The 16668-nt window shown below is 42.6% G+C and overlaps 1 long non-coding RNA gene across 1 annotated transcript; it reads left to right on the top strand.

Moving 5' to 3' along the window:
• The first annotated feature begins 233 nt into the window (after positions 1-233).
• LOC115463130 lies at positions 234-16465 on the top strand. The gene is made up of 4 exons (XR_003941000.1): positions 234-306; positions 10170-10175; positions 10818-10824; positions 16453-16465. It is a non-coding gene; the product is annotated as an uncharacterized LOC115463130 (long non-coding RNA).
• The last annotated feature ends 203 nt before the right edge of the window (positions 16466-16668 follow it).

Here is a 16668-nt window from a genome sequence, read left to right as displayed (position 1 = left end):
CACACCAGCCCATCCCTATCTATTCAGTCACGATCAGGGCGTAGACCGTAGAAGTCTGCCCAGCTCCCGTTTTGTTTCCAATTACCGGCGTTGCCACCCAAATTCCACTAAGATTACACGGAACCATTCCTTCTAAACAGGATTCCTTTGTGTTTATCCCATGCATGTTTATTTTTATTTATTTTATTTATTGTATTTGTATCCCACATTTCTCCACCTCTTTGCATGTTCAATGTGGCTTACAATACATCATGAATAGTGGAAATAAGAAGGGAATAGACGTTTGGTATTAAAGAAGGATTTTGGGTTACTACTACTACTACTACTACTACTTATCATTTCTATAGCGCTACCGGACGTACGCAGCGCTTCACACTTGAACATGGAGAGACAGTCTCTGCTCAATAGAGCTTACAATCTAATTATGACAGACAGGACAAGTAAGGGATAAGGGTTAGGACAGACAGGACATATCAGAGATAGGGGACAGCTGAAGGTTTAGGAGTCAAAAGCAACATCAAAGAGGTGGGTTTTTAGCCTAGATTTGACATGTTTAAGTTGGAGGTGGGAAATAATGTGCCTAAATGCCATTTTCAAATCTACATGTTATTTACATGATAGTAAAATAACAAGAGAACATTTTAAGACAGTATTGGATACGTGTGGGGGAGATCATATGTGTTAATCTTTGTTGTATGTCCTGTTAAAGAGATGGGTCTTCAGTAGTTTGCGAAAGTTGGTTAAATCATAGATTGTTTTTAGGTTGCGCGGCAGCGCATTCCAGATTTGTGTGCTCATATATGAAAAGGTTGATGCGTGCATTAGTTTGTATTTTAGACCTTTACAGTTGGGGAAATGTAGATTAAGGAATGTGCAAGATGATTTTTTAGCATTCCTGGGTGGTAAGTCTATCAAGTCTGACATGTAGGCTGGGGCTTCGCCGTGGATGATTTTGTGAACTAGGGTACATATTTTGAACATGATGCGTTCTTTGAGTGGGAGTCAATGTAGTTTTTCTCGTAGGGGTTTAGCACTTTCAAATTTTGATTTTCCGAATATGAGTCTGGCTGCTGTATTCTGGGCTGTCTGGAGTTTTTTGAGTATTTGCTCTTTGCATCCAGCATAGAGTGCATTACAATAGTCTAGGTGACTGAGTACCAATGATTGTACCAGGTTACGGAAGACGGTCCTTGGGAAGTATTGTCTTACTCTTTTTAGTTTCCACATTGAGTGGAACATCTTTTTGGTTGTGTTTTTCGCGTGACTCTCAAGCGTTAGGTGTCGATCGATGGTAACTCCAAGAATTTTTAGGGTATCCGAAATTGGTAGATTCAGTTTTGGTGTGTTGATGGTAGTGAATTTGTTCGTATTGTGTTCAGAGGTGAGTATTAGACCGTTTTCATCTCCACCACCTCCCGTTGGAGGGCATTCCACATATCCACCACCCTCTCCGTGAAAAAATACTTCCTGACATTAGTCCTGAGTCTGCCCCCTCTCAACCTCAATTCATGTCCTCTAGTTCTATTACCTTCCCGTCTCCAGAAAAGGTTTCTTTGCGGATTAATACCTTTCAAATATTTGAATGTCTGTATCATATCACCCCTGTTTCTCCTTTCCTCCAAGGTATACATGTTCAGGTCAGCAACATGTAACATGTGTCAGATTTCGGGAATAACTTGTATAAAATGTTTATACATTTGGGTAGCTTGCCAGGTGCCCTTGATCTGGATTGGCCGCTGTCGGGAACAGGATGCTGGGCTCGATGGACCTTTGGTCTTTTCCCAGTATGGCATTACTTATGTACTTATGTAATACCATTCTTCATAATCCTGAAATCAGCCCTCTTGAAGACCTGGGTGGGGCAGGGCAGGAAGAAACCTTGGCAGGGTTCAAGGGGAGAGAAGGAAATCCCCTTTGCTAACTGGCTGATAGCCAGATCTTCACATGTAATTTCACATCCTGGAGCTTCCTTGCAAAGGATAGAATATTTCCCTTCACCGAGGGTGAGTAATTTTCAAAAGACCATTTTATAGGAGTACATGTATTTTTATTTCTAAACCACTGTGAAGATTGCTCTCCATATTTGTTTTGTTGAGAAAAAAAAAAAATTTCCCCCGCAAACCATAATTTAGCTGCTCAGATAAACATCACCTATGCCAATCACTGTAGTTAAGATAAATATCTAGCCACAGAGAGGGAAGCAAATTATATTATGGATATGGAAATGTCACCCCTTTCATATTATGAAAAAAAAAAAGAACTAATACATATATACAGCTCATACCCAAATTATGAACTTCTTCTGAAAGATTTCAAAGGCTTCCTTAACTCCATGTTGTTTATTTCAAAAGTACTGCTGTTGTCAGTTTACACAGTCTGTAATATTTGTCATAAGCAAATTGTAATATAGTTACAGCTGTTCCTAGTCACTATGGGGTCCTTTTACAAAGCTGTGGTAGAGCTAATATGGCAATTGTGTTCGGTTCTGGTCACTGCATCTAAAAAAAAGGCGTAGTGGAATTAGAAAAGGTACGGAGAAGGGCGATGAAAATGATAAAGGGGGTGGGACGACTTCCCTATGAGGAAAGGCTAAAGCGTCTAGGGCTCTTCAGCTTGGAGAAAAGATGGCTGAGGAGAGATATGATAGAGGTCTATAAAATAAGGGCTGGAGTGGAACGAGTAGGCGTGAATTGTTTGTTTACTTTTTCCAAAAAAACACTAGGAATAGGGGGCAAGCGATGAAGCTACAAACTAGTAAATTTAAAACGAATCAGAGAAAATATTTCTTCACTCAATGTGCAATTCGTTGCCAGAGAATGTAGTAAAAGCAGTTAGCTTAGCGGGGTTTAAAAAGGTTTGGATGGCTCCCTAAAGGGAAAAGTCCATAGGCTATTATTAAAATGGAGCTGGGGAAAATCCACTACTTATTTCTAGGATAAGCAGCATAAAATGGATTGTACTTTTTGGGGATCTTGCCAGGTACTTGTGACCTGGATTGGCCACTGTTGGAAATAGGATGCTGGGCTTGACAGCCCTTCGGCAATAGGTCTCCATAGAGGGGCCATTTTAAAAAAATGTATCATTTGTGGTCATTGAAAAATGTAATAACTTAAAAAGACCCCAAAGAACGGAGTGTATACAAAGGATGTGAATAGTTTGTTATGGTGCTGTTTACAAAGCTCTTTAGTTTTGTTTATTTTTTTTTAAATAACATTGGTGTGGGGTATTAGTGATTTATGATTATTGCCCGCCACCTTGAGGTATAGGGACCATTAATATTCTACTTTTATAAAATACACAGCACCCAGCAGCAAATGCATGTCTTATGTTGTCTCTCTTCTTGAAATATTGCTTTTTTGAAATGGAGGAGCTGGAAAAAGAGGAACTGGAGCTGATCCAGAACGTCAGTAGCATAAATGAAATTTAAAACCCAATGACTAAAGGTGACTATTTGAATCTTACTTTTAATAATATTTGTTGAATTATTGTGAGATCTACATTCTGGAGTTTGGGAATAATTATAACCGTGCTTGCCTATCAGATGCCAAAAAAATCATTGAAAATTGGAACATGTGGCCATAAATAACTGGAAAACATTTTACAGAAATACATTTAATTTTGTGATGTGCATCCAATACTTCAGCTGATGGGAAAAAACGAACACTGAATTAGGATCTTTGCTGCTGGTTTGTTCTGAATAACAACTGATTCTAGCAATATACAGTAGTTTAACACAGATGATGTGATAACAATTATAGGAGCCCTTTTAACATGTTGAGCTAGAAAGTTGCCCCCAAACACACCTCCAATGCTAAGAAGCATTTTTTGCACGTGGGTAGCATGCACCGAACACAATTTTGCAATTAATTAATTAATTTATTTATTCTTTTAAATTGTATATCCCGCAACAAATGAGATACTATAGAAAATGGCAATATATACAATGCAAATTACACATCAAACTTATAAACGGCGAGTGACCATACTCACTCGCAAATGCGCAGTAGACACTTCCCTCTCTGCCCCGCCCCCGCTTCAATACGTGATGATGGGGGCGGGACAGAGAGGGAAGTCTCTACTGGCATGCTGCAGACGTCGGAACCGCTCCCCCTCCCCCCCCGGAGTCGCCGCCGTCCCTCCATCTGGCTCGAGCACTGTGAACTTACATCACCACGCAGCAGCAGGCATATCAGCAAAGCTGACGTCGGGCTTCCCTCTCTGCCTTTGTCCCGCCCTCGCCGACGTTACGTCATACGAGGGCGGGACACAGGCAGAGAAGGAAGCCCGCCCCGACGGCAGCTTTGCTGATGTGCCTGCTGCTGCGTGCTGATGTAAGTTTACAGTGCTGCTCGGGCCGGGTGGAGGGGCGGCGGCGGCGACTCCGGGGGGGGGGGGCTCGGAACCCCCCCCCATTCCAAAAGTAGCCCGTTTTCACGGGCTCAACGGCTAGTAGTAATATAAACAGGAAAAAGAAAAACACTTTCATCCACAATATTGTTGGATCCAAGAATTAAGAAAATATAAATCAATAAAAAAATATATATCATTCGATTATTGCATACCCAAACAGTGTTCCCAAGCCTGTCTATTCAGTGTTTGTTTGAGACTATACTATGACATTTATTCCTTCTTTAACTACAAGACAATTCTCCAATTGTTTAGGTTCAAAAAAACTGAAATTGCTTACCCTGAAATAGCAGAAAACATAAACAAGGAAATGTCAAGACAAAATTGGCGCCCAAGGCCAAAATCCTTGGTCGAAAGGCCAGAAAGGCCTTACGCCTTTTCCGTCTTTCTTTTGAGAGATCAGGAAATATCCGAACTTTAGAGCCAAAAAACAACGTATCTAAATGTCGAAATGAAAGCTTCAGTACAGCATTGTGATCCATCTTCAATGTCTTGATGCTGAACATATTTGTTCACATGATCAACAGGAAGATGCTAGATGGGGGAGCTAGGTCTGTCCTAGCCTCCCCCCCCCCCCCCCCCCCCCCCCCGTCTAGCATTGGGGGAAACCAACACGGGTTGGAAACCAAGTGTTAAAGTACTTCTCCTATATTTCCAGAATACTGAAAATATTGTTCTGTTTAATTAAACAGAACAATATATTCAGTATTCTGGCATGCAGTGCATCTTTTCTAGCAAAAAAGGTACTGGTACTCAAATGCTAGGCCACCCTTCAAGGGTGGGGTGATCACTGAGGGATCCACCCCACAATAGCCAGGCCCCCTGCAACCAGTCACAGAACCCACAAGGCAGAATTGGTGTGTAGAGCCTGAGCTCTTTCATTAAAACTTGAGGTCCTTGGGTCAATTTTAGCAGACAATGGAAAAGGTGCCGGTACTCAGTACCCCCAAGTACCCCCACAAATAAAGCCCTGCTGGCATGTAATTCCTGGAGTGTATTCAGTGTGCATATAACTATCAGTAGCAGAGGTACTGGGGAGACAGCTGATACAGCTGCACCAGAGCCACACAGTGAAGGATTCCTTCCTTGCAGTGTTCAAAAATTTTCTTCTCAAATGATGAAACATACAAATTAGCAACAGAGAAATCCATTGTGGCCCCCATTTCTGTTCTCTGTTTCTGAAAATAAAACATTATCAAAGAAAAAGTAATTTATACTCAAAGCATTAATGGCTAACATCATTACAAAAGATGGTGTTTGTCTATGTGCCGGATGGCAATCAAACATTTCATGAATGATTCCAGAGATGGTAACTAGGAAACATTAGTATAAATGGAACCCGTATCAAATGTAATGTAAAGCATCTCAGGCAATACTGTCATACCTTTGATAATTCTCTGAAAACAAATGAGAAGTGTCATGGTTATAGGATGTACTCTGAGAAACTTGAGGCTTGAAAATATTTCTACAAAACTGGACAAGCGTATTCTAAAACCTATCGGTCACCATGAAGGACAAGTGAATAATTTATATATCTTGGCTAAGGTATACAGAGCAGAATTCTTGAATGCGCTACCCTGCGATATAAAGAGAAACATTTTCAAAACACAAAGGCTTATAAAGTCACATAGGTTACCACGTAACTTTATAAGGCTAAGGGGCCCTTTTACTAAGTCATGTGGAGGGGCATAATCGAACAGCGCCAGCCATCTATATGGCCAGCCATCTTCGGGGCCGGCACTGCAAAGGGGCGGAGCCAACCGTATTTAAAAAAAAGATGGCCAGCCATCTTTTCTTTGATAATACGTTTGGGGCCGGCTACATCTCAACATTTAGGTCAAATGTTGAGATTGACGGGTTTAGAGATGGCCGGCGTCGGTTTTCGGCCATAATGGAAACCGAGCCCGGCCATCTCAAACCCGGCGAAATGCAAGCCCTTTGGTCATGGGAGGAGCCAGCATTTGTAGTGCACTGGTCCCCCTGACATGCCAGGACACCAACCGGGCACCCTAGGGGGTACTTCTAAAAATTTAAAAAAAAATTGCTCCCAGGTGCATACCTCCCTTACCTTGTGTGCTGAGGCCCCCAAAACCCACTCCCCACAACTGTACACCACTACCATAGCCCTTAGGGATCAAGGGGGCACCTACATGTGGGTACAGTGGGGTTTGGGGGGTTTGGGAGGGCTCAACATTTACCACCACAAATGTAAAAGGTAGGTGGATGGGCCTGGGTCCACCTGCCTGAAGTGCACTGCACCCACTAAAAACTGCTCCAGGGACTTGCATTCTGCTGTCAGAGAGCTGGGTATGACATTTGAGGCTGGCATACAGGGTGGCAAAAAAATTTTTGTTTTTCTTTTTTACGGTGGGAGGGGGTTGGTGACCACTGGGGGAGTAAGGGGAGGTGATCCCCGATTCCCTCCGGTGGTCATCTGGTCAATTGGGGCACTTTTTTGAGACTTTGTCCTAAAAATAAATGGACCAAGTGCAGCCGGCGAATACTCGTCTGAGCTGGCCATCTTTTTCCATTATCGGGTGAAGCCGGCCATCTCGTAACCACACCCCCATCCCAACTTCTGTACCCTGCCTTGAAGTTTGCCTGGCTCCGTGACGGAAAGCAGTTGGCGCCAGGCAAAATCGGCTTTTGATTATACCGATTTGGCCGGGTTCAGGAGATCGCCGGCCATCTCCCGATTTGGGTCAGAAGATGGCCGGCGATCTCTTTCAAAAATAAGCTGGATAAGCGTCTATGCACGCCCAACGCACACCAAAATAAAGTTACTGCCCGACTACCGCGTTACTCTTGTGGTAATTTCATTTTTGGCGTGCATCCGATATGGGCATTCAAAAATATTTTTTTTTATTTTCGGGCACGCGTAATTGATGCACACCAAGTGGCATTTGGCGTGCGTAGGTCGTTACCGCTCGGTTACCGCATGAGACTTTATCGCTAGGTCAATGGGTGGCATAAGGTCTCAGACCCAAAATGAAAGTGCTGCAATTTTCTTTTTGCCGTGCTCATTTTTGTCAAAAATTAAAAAGGCATTTTTTACAGGGTGCTAAAAAATGGATCGGTGCGCACCCAAAACCCGCACCTACACTACCGCAAGCTATTTTTTAGCGTGCCTTTGTAAAAGGACCCCTATGAGCTTTGAAAATGAGCACCTTTAAGTCTTTTTCGGCATTTAAAAAAATAGCTTAATCAACAATTTCAGCTATACCTTTTTGCAAAATAGAAGTTGGATCACGATCAAGTAGCTGGTATTTATCATCCATCCGTTGTTTTAAATCCTCTTGCTTATATTGTTCCTCATTTTGAATAACAACTATGCCCTATTTATCAACTGGGTTAACGATCTAAGAATGATGACTTGTAAAGCAATCCTTTCTTTTCACAAAAGTACCGTTTGGAAAGATTGTCATTATGACATGCAAAGCATTTCTTCAGAGTGATAGTCCCCCTCCACAGATTAATCAATCTCTCTAGAAGTCAACAGTATATATATTTATACATTGTTTACATATAGCCCATTTTCTTTGCAGTGTGATAAGTAAGTTGCTCAGTTAATATATTATCTGCCATTATAGTGGTGATGTAGAAACTCCCTCGTAACATTATCTTTTAAATATTTATCAACGAACATAAATGAAACATGAGTTCATCCTAGTTCCTTGCATAAACTTGAGGAAACTCTTAGGTATATCAACAAGCCTGTCGATTACAGTTCTCTGAAAGTGCAGAAGTTGGATGATAGATGTCTTCCTAACTGAATACAGGAGATACAAACTTCTCAGAGCTAGGGAAAAATAATATGTCCAGGTTTCTATCGCTATATTCTGATTAAAGCATGTGGATAGGAAATGACAGGGAGACTAAGATCAATCATCAAAATGATAAATGGGAAACTCTAGAGGAAAAACGGAATTAGCTCCTTCACTTTCCACTGTATGATCCCCAAACGATCATATTAAGGAAGCCCAAGGAATTACCCGAGGGCAATGTAACATCAGCATCACTTCAGCTGAAGTGTATGCCATCTGGGTAGTACAGTTATGATGTGGGATAGGGTGGGGAGAGGGGGTGGCATGAAAACAAAAAGAGGATTATGGCATGGAAATTAGTTTAAAGTTTATTCATGATATAAGAGGGAAGCATTTAATAGCAGGATAGGGAGATCCAAGTAAAGTTAGTTAATTAATTTATGTGGAGTTGCTGGGTATACAATTAAAATTCTATTAAAATTAATTGGAATTAAATACATTTAACTTAGTAACATAGTAGATAATGGCAGAAAAAGACCTGCGCGGTCCATCCAGTCTGCCCAACAAGATAACTCATATGTGCTACTTTTTGTGTATACCCTACTTTGATTTGTACCTGTGTTCTTCAGGGCACAGACCGTATAAGTCTGCCCAGCACTATCCCCGCCTCCCAACCACCAGCACACCTATGATGTGGCTGGCAGAGATCCCCAAGCCCCACCAGTCGAAAACTTCCAACAACTGTCTCTCCTGCATACCTTGTAAATAGCAGATCTTTGTCTGCAGCAAGCAGCGACTGCTACATACTGCTCGCACCGACCCCACAGTCTTCCCTCTCATGCATTCCCACTTATGCGGAAACAGGAAGTTGCATCAGAGGGAAAGCTGTGGGGCCAACATGAGCAGTGTGTATTAGTTGCTGCTCGCTGCCGGTGAAAATCTGCTATTTAAGTGGGTATGCGAAGGAGGGGGGATGTTTCAGAGACCATATGGCATGCAGGCGAGAGAGGGAGAGACCAAATCACTTGTGGGACAAGGCGGAGTTCTTCTGCCCACCCATCTTGGGCCCAGGCCCACCCAAAATTGGGTGTCTGGCTACGCCCCTGGTAACAGAGCAATGGGTTGGATCATCTTGTCTTGTACATTATCTAGGTGATTTTCTTTTTGGGGGTGTGGCGGTTTCCGATCAGTGTGCACATTTAATGTTAGTGTTTTGCAATGTGGCTACTGAGTTTGGCATTTCTCTAGCAGATGACAAATCAAAGAGTTCCTGTACTTTACTTGTATTTCTGGGATTATGTAAAAAGGGTTGATCTATGATGAGAAGTTTTCTGTGTCTGGCATTTCAATTTCCTTGTATTCGCCTAGTTTGGTCACAGATAATTACTAGGTTAGTTTGGAGGGATGCTTAGAAAGTTCAGGCCATTGAGTGCCTTTAGTTAAGAGTGAACTGGGAGATAGCTATATTTGTGGGATCCTTGGGTAGTATGGTTGTTCACTCATGAATTATTAGCAATTAACTATCCAGGGCTTTATCACCCTGATGGTATTCATTTATCAGAAATAGGATTACATATTTTCTGTAGTTCTAATCAAGATTTGCTGGAGGCAATTCTTGACCTCAGTTGGCCGCAGCTTCAGATTTTGGGGCGGAGCGATAACTAGCTGGAGGTTGTGATCGCTTTGGTGGGAAAAGACGAACAATTGGCAAGCAGCCTGCATTTATGATATGAGTTACTATTTTCTTTGTGGTTTGAGATGCTTGTATGTGAGACCTCCACAAGCTGAGGTTAGGCCTTGTCAACACACAGGTCTCACTGCAATTCATATGATGAATAACAAAATATATCTGATCGAATTTCAGCAGCTAGTTCAGCACCGATTAGCAACATAGATGGTAAAGACATCTGAAGGTCACTTGTTAACTAATAGTTTGTACTTATTTTTTAATTGGTTGATACTAAAATAAAGCTGTGGCCAAGTTTTCTTCCATGAAAGATGGCAGTTGTGTACTTTACCCCCTGTTTACTATGCCATGCTATCAGCTGCCCAGTGGCGTAGCTACGTGGGGCCTGAGGGGGCCGGGGCCCCCGCAGATTCACCCCCGGACCCCCCTCCCGGCGAACCCGCCCCCGCCTACCTTTACTTTTGCTGGCGGGGGATCCCACTCCCCGCCAACCGACGTCTTCTCAGTCCTTCCTGCTCTTCAATTTGTTTGCTGACGTCCTGAACGTGCAGGACGTCAGACTCAGTTCTGTTCTCTGACGTCCTGCACATACAACGTGCAGGACGTCAGCAAACAAATTGAAGAGCAGGAAACGACTGAGAAGAAGACGTCGGCTGGCGAGGAGTGGGATCCCCCGCCAGCAAAAGTAAAGGTAGGCTGCAGCGGCGGCGGGAGGGGGGGCGGCAATGTCGGCGGGGGGGGGGGCGGCGCCGGGGGAGGGCTAAAATGTGCCCCTCCCCCAGGGCTCTGGACCCCTCCCCCACGGAAGGCTGGCTACGCCCCTGCAGCTGCCATGCGCTAATGCTGACATAGCCCATTCAATTTGAATGAGCTGTGTCAGCATTGCAGCACGGCAGCAGCTAGCATGGCTTAGTAAACAAAGGGGTTAATTTGTGAGTCAGTATGGAAGTGGATGCAAGTGCTAATGTTAAGGAAGCCCAAGGAATTTCCTGAGGGCAATATAATATTGGCATGGCTCCAGCTGAACTGTATGCCGCCCGGGTAGCATATTAATAATGTGGGATGGGGTGGGAAAAGGGAGTGAAATGAAAAAAAAAATAAATAAAGACAAGAACAATTAATGCCATGGAAATTAGTTCAAAGTTTATGTTGTAAGAAGGAAGCATTTAATAGCAGGATTGGGAGATGCAAGTAACGTTAATTAATTAGTTCATGTGGAGCTGCTAGGTATAAAATTAAATTTATAGTAAAAGAAATTGGAATTAAATTAGATACATTTAAGAAGAGGTTTGGAGAACTTAGAGGCCCTTTTACTAAGCTGTGGGGCCCTGCGCTAGCATCAGCTCGTGTTTTTGCTGCACGCTGAGGCCTCCTTTTACCACAGTGGATAAAAGGCTGTATTTTTCTAAAAATGAAATGGCTATGCGGTAAGAAACGTGGAGGGGGAACGGGAGCGCCCATCTTTAAGGACGACCCCGTCATTTATTTTTTTTTTTCTTACATTTGTACCCCGTGCTTTCCTACTCATGGCAGGCTCAATGTGGCGGGCAATGGAGGGTTAAGTGACTTGCCCAGAGTCACAAGGAGCTGCCTGTGTCGGGAATCAAACTCAGTTCCTCAGTTCCCCAGGACCAAAGTCCACCACCCTAACCACTAGGCAACCCGTTTTATTGAAACAAGATGGATGTCCATCTTTTGTTTCGATAATACGGTCGGGGACGCCCAAATCTACTACTACTACTACTATTTAACATTTCTAGAGCGCTACTAGGGTTACGCAGTGCTGTACAATTTAACATAGAAGGACAGTCCCTGCTCAAAGAGCTTACAATCTAAAGGACAAATGTACAGTCAGTCAAGTAGGGGCTCAGAGTGTGTAACACAGAGGGGGATAATCGAAGGGGGCGCCCATCTCTAAGGATGACTCTGTAAAAGAGCGGGGCAACCCGTAATATCGAAACAAGATGGATATCCATCTTTTGTTTCGATAATACGGTCGGAGACGCCCAAATCATGAAATTTAGGTCGACCTTAGAGATGATCATCCTTGGTTTTCGGCGATAATGGAAAGCGAGGATGCCCATCTCAGAAACGACCAAATCCAAGCCATTTGGTTGTGGGAGGAGCCAGCATTCGTAGTGCACTGGTCCCACTAACTGAATGTAAAAAAGCCTTCCCTTACCGATCCCCCTTCTCACTCAGGGTGACCTGGTTCTCAATATGCAAATCATATGCAGATTAGTGTGCTACCCCTTCTCACTCAGGGTGACCTGGTTTCCACTCAGCACATTAAGCAGGTCTCACCAACTGCATATTTCTCAGGCAACTCTTTATTCCAGCCCCTGGGCACACTTCTTCTAGCTTAACACTTTATGCTTGCATAGATCTTCACCTTGAGCCTCCCCACACAGATACATGGGCTCAATACTATATCAATACTTTGGGGACTCTCAACCCCAGGCTTTGCAGCCTGCTTCTCTTAGGCCTTAGGACACACAGTCCCTCTTTGAACACACAGTTCTAGACACACAGTCTTTTCTTCTTCGGACACACAGTCCCTCTTTGAACACACAGCTCTAGACACACAGTCTTTTCTTCTTCGGACACACAGTCCCTCCACTGAACACACAGTTCCTATAAGTACTGAGGACACACAGTCAAACACTAATGCTTTAGGGACTTCTTACCCCAGGACTTTCAGCCTGCTGATCTCCTTTGGACACCCAGTCCACCCCAAGTCCATAAGGTTAGCCAGTATATTTCAGGGGCTCTCTCTTCTTCTGCTGCTAGCTCACCTCCCTTCCTTTCACACTCAGGTGGGGTATAAAGTGGTTAATTAGCTACCCAGGACCCAGCCCATACATCTCCTACACCTGTGGACCTCCCAGGGCTCTCCCCGGTCCTAGTGACCTCCACTTCTTCTAGCGCCCTCTAGTGGCCTACACCATATAGGACAGCCTCATACCTTCTCACAATGTTCACTTGAATTTTACATGTGCGTCTTTTTAGAATACCCATAAAAATATGCACACATAAATTCGAATTATTGCCAATTAGTGTTGATCATTGGTCATTATTGGCCAATGATCAACACAAATATGCTCTTTAACTAATTGAGTAGTGCACATACATCGGCCATGCACACGATTTAGCGTATGCTACTCGGTGGTGCGCCAAATATAGAATTCGGGGAGTCACCACTCAGATGTAAAAAACTATGGGATTATGCTTCCCAGTTTTACATTACTTTGCTGCAATCATGGTTGAACAAGTGTGTGCATAAAGGAATACGGAGAGCAAAACAGGATTTAATTTTGTTTTATCAAAAATGATAATGCATTTGTTCATCAATAATTGAATGTATTTTTCTTAATTTAAAGTCACAGCTTATACGCAACCCTTTCAATCAAAGACAGTACAATAAAGTGTATACAAAATGCATAAATTCAAAATGCATATTTCTGAATGGAGAAATCATTTTTGAAATAATTAGAAACAAACAAGAAGAAATAGGAATCTAAGTTTTAACTCACCAGTCCAATGTTTGCTTTTAAATCTTTCTCTAATGATTGTTACATGGAAACACTTTAATTGCTAATCTTTTTTTTGTGTGAATATTGTCAATCTGTTGTAAATGCCAATTAAACATTACTTAATGCATTAGATTTTGTTGGTGAAATCTGGAAAGCAATTTCCACATGAACAAGCTTCTTTATATATCTATGCTAAAAAAAACAAGTCTAGAACAAATGTTTTCATTAAACCGTAACAAATTATATTCAATGTTAGTTATGCTTTCTATGTTTTGCATGAACTTAATCTGGAAAAACCTGAGCCATGGCAAATTGGATTATTACAAACAAGAGTTGAGACTTAATTGCTTTATAATCAAGGAAATGATTAGTCAATACTTCATATCACCACCATACCAAGGGCTGTGCAAGCAGTGTGGTCCTGAAAGACCAAATGCCAAATGCCAAATTTTCGATCAGCTGTCTCCTTCCATTGGTGGTGGCAAAGCAGGCAGGGGGAGGAGGGGCAGTGAACAAGTCACATAGGGGTCCTTTTATTAAGGTGCTCTGAAAAAATGGCTTGTGGAAGCGTAGGCGCATGTTTTTGGTACACGCAGATCCATTTTTCAGCGCGCTTGCAAAAAACGCCTTTTTAAAAAATTTTTGCCGAAAATGGATGTGCGGCAAAATCAAAATTGGCGCGCATCCATTTTGGGTCTGAGACCTTACCGCCAGCCATTGACTTAGCGGTAAAGTCTCATGTGGTAACCGGGCGGTAATGACCTATGTGCATCAAATGCCACTTGGCGCGCGTCCGAATATAAAAATGATTTCACACGCGCATATCGGACGTGCGCCAAAAATGAAATTACCGCAAGAGCCACGCGGTAGCCGGGCGGTAACTCCATTTTGGCGCACGTTGGGCACGCGTAGACGCTTATGCGGCTTAGTAAAAGCGCCCCATAGGATGTAACTATAGCTCAGTATGGTCCTGCTTCATTGAATCTGCCAGAAACAGCATTTAGTTTTGTAAGTGGAATGATTTGCACAATATTGAAAACAGAGCATAAATATGGTTGATTCCAGAGAGGTGAACCTAGGTGGATTATGAAGGTTCCACACTAGCTACCGGACCCATTTTTTATTCCAACCTAGAACCTCAAGATTTGAGGCAATTATGCTTTCATTTCCAACTATTCCCTCTATCAGCCATTAGGTGGAAGGACCTACTTAATTTCAGTCTGGGTTCAAATACACCTTCCCTTATCAATGTATCCTGCCACAGAGGCATTATTATTCTCTATGGGATACTAACCTGTGATAGAAATGGCCTTAGCACACCCTTATGTGGGGTTTTCCTGCACTCTAAGGTCATTTTTTAGTGTAGCAATTTTCAATTGTTATGGGAAACATCTATATAAAGTTATGTTTAACCCTTACCTAAGTCTATGTTTTTAACCCAAAGGTGCTGGTAAAGACAATCTCAGTCTGAAATAATTAAAAGCTTTATTTCTGGGCATCAAATTGAATGAATCACAAGGCAAAATTATTGATACGGGTATTGAATTTTTGGATAGTAAGAGAAGACATTCCTGGTTACTAGAATACATTTTTTTTCAGCAAAACTAAAAATGACAATTTTCTCCCCAGCAAAACTAATCCTAACTGAGCTAGAGATAGCAAAAGTTCCCCAAACATATTTGTTTAGCTGATTGAACAGTCAATAATAAAACTCACCGCAACTTTTTCTCTGCGATAAGGTGCAGCTCGGCTCATAGTAACATAGTAACATAGTAGATGACGGCAGAAAAAGACCTGCACAGTCCATCCAGTCTGCTCAACAAGATAACTCATATTTGCTGCTTTTTGTGTATACCCTACTTTGATTTGTAGCTGTGCTCTTCAGGGCACAGACCGTATAAGTCTGCCCAGCACTATCCCCGCCTCCCAACCACCAGCCCCACCTCCCAACCACCGGCTCTGGCACAGGCACAGACTGTATAAGTCTGCCCAGCACTATCCTCACCTCCCAACCACCAGCCCTGCCTCCCAACCACCGGCTCTGGCACAGACCGTACAAGTCTGTCCAGCACTATCCCTGCCTCCCAACCACCAGTCCTGCTGCCCACCACCGGCTCTGGCACAGACCGTATAAGTCTGCCCAGCCCTATCCCCGCCTCCCAACCACCAGCCCCGCCTCCCGATCTTGACTAAAGATCAAAGGCAGGCCTGTTAGTTGCTTGTCCTAGATACAGAGGATTCAGTCCCCTAATATACCTACCCCATTGCTTCAGGTTCAAGTCTTTTATAACAAATCCATATAACGGCTTTTCTTCCTTTAAACACAAGTGTGTCTATAATTGTGAATACCCTTGATTGTGAATGTGCAAGTTGGAAAGTTAGGGAATTCTTCCTCATCACTGAGTCTTTAGTTTATTCCTAAAGGAAAAGTCCATAGACCATTTTTAAATTGACATGGGGAAAATCCACTGTTTATTTCTGGGATGAGCAGCATAAAACGTATTGAACTTTTTCGGGATCTTACCAGGTATTTGTGACCTGGATTGGCCACTGTTGGAAACAGGATGCTGGGCTTGATGGACCTTTGGTCTGTCCCGGTGTGGCAATACTTATGACCTTGGTCCATATTGCAGAAAGATTTCATAGAAGACCTACCTGTGACCAGGGAAGGATTTAAATTTTAATTTGCCATCGTAGATAGATTCTGTGGATGGATAGAAGCTATTCCATGCAAGAACTATACAGCAAAGACAGCTGCATGGTGGACCATAGAAGCTGAAGGGAAAGGAAGTCTTCCTGAGATATGCGGCCGGTAAACCAGCAGGTGATGGTTTTGTTAGGATTCAGAACAAGTTTATGTGAAGAAAGTCAAAGTGCAACAGAGTAGAGACAGGGTTGTAGAACAGAAATGTTAGGAACTTTGGGATTTGCATAGAAGAGCCTATTAATACGCATTACCTAATAAAAATTAAACATATTATATAGTTGTTTTAGGCATTTATATTAGCACTTAGCAAACAGAATCCAACCTGCTAAAGAGGTTTTTGCTTTAAATAAATAGGGAATTCATGATAATTTAAAGTTGATTTTGTAGGCATAAAACTATAGAACCACTGATTTTTCATTATGAAATGCCATATACGGTTGGCATAACACAGAGACATGTTTTGCTATATTAAATTAAAACATCTGTGATTGTGCAATAACTAAATAATAAAAGAACAACAGGGTGTGAGTCAGGCTTGAACTGCTGGTTTGAATGGAAAAAGCAGAGCTT

The sequence above is a fragment of the Microcaecilia unicolor genome, chromosome 2 (assembly GCF_901765095.1).
Source record: "Microcaecilia unicolor chromosome 2, aMicUni1.1, whole genome shotgun sequence".
Taxonomy (NCBI): domain Eukaryota; kingdom Metazoa; phylum Chordata; class Amphibia; order Gymnophiona; family Siphonopidae; genus Microcaecilia; species Microcaecilia unicolor.
This window is presented reverse-complemented; position numbering and strand designations above follow the sequence as displayed.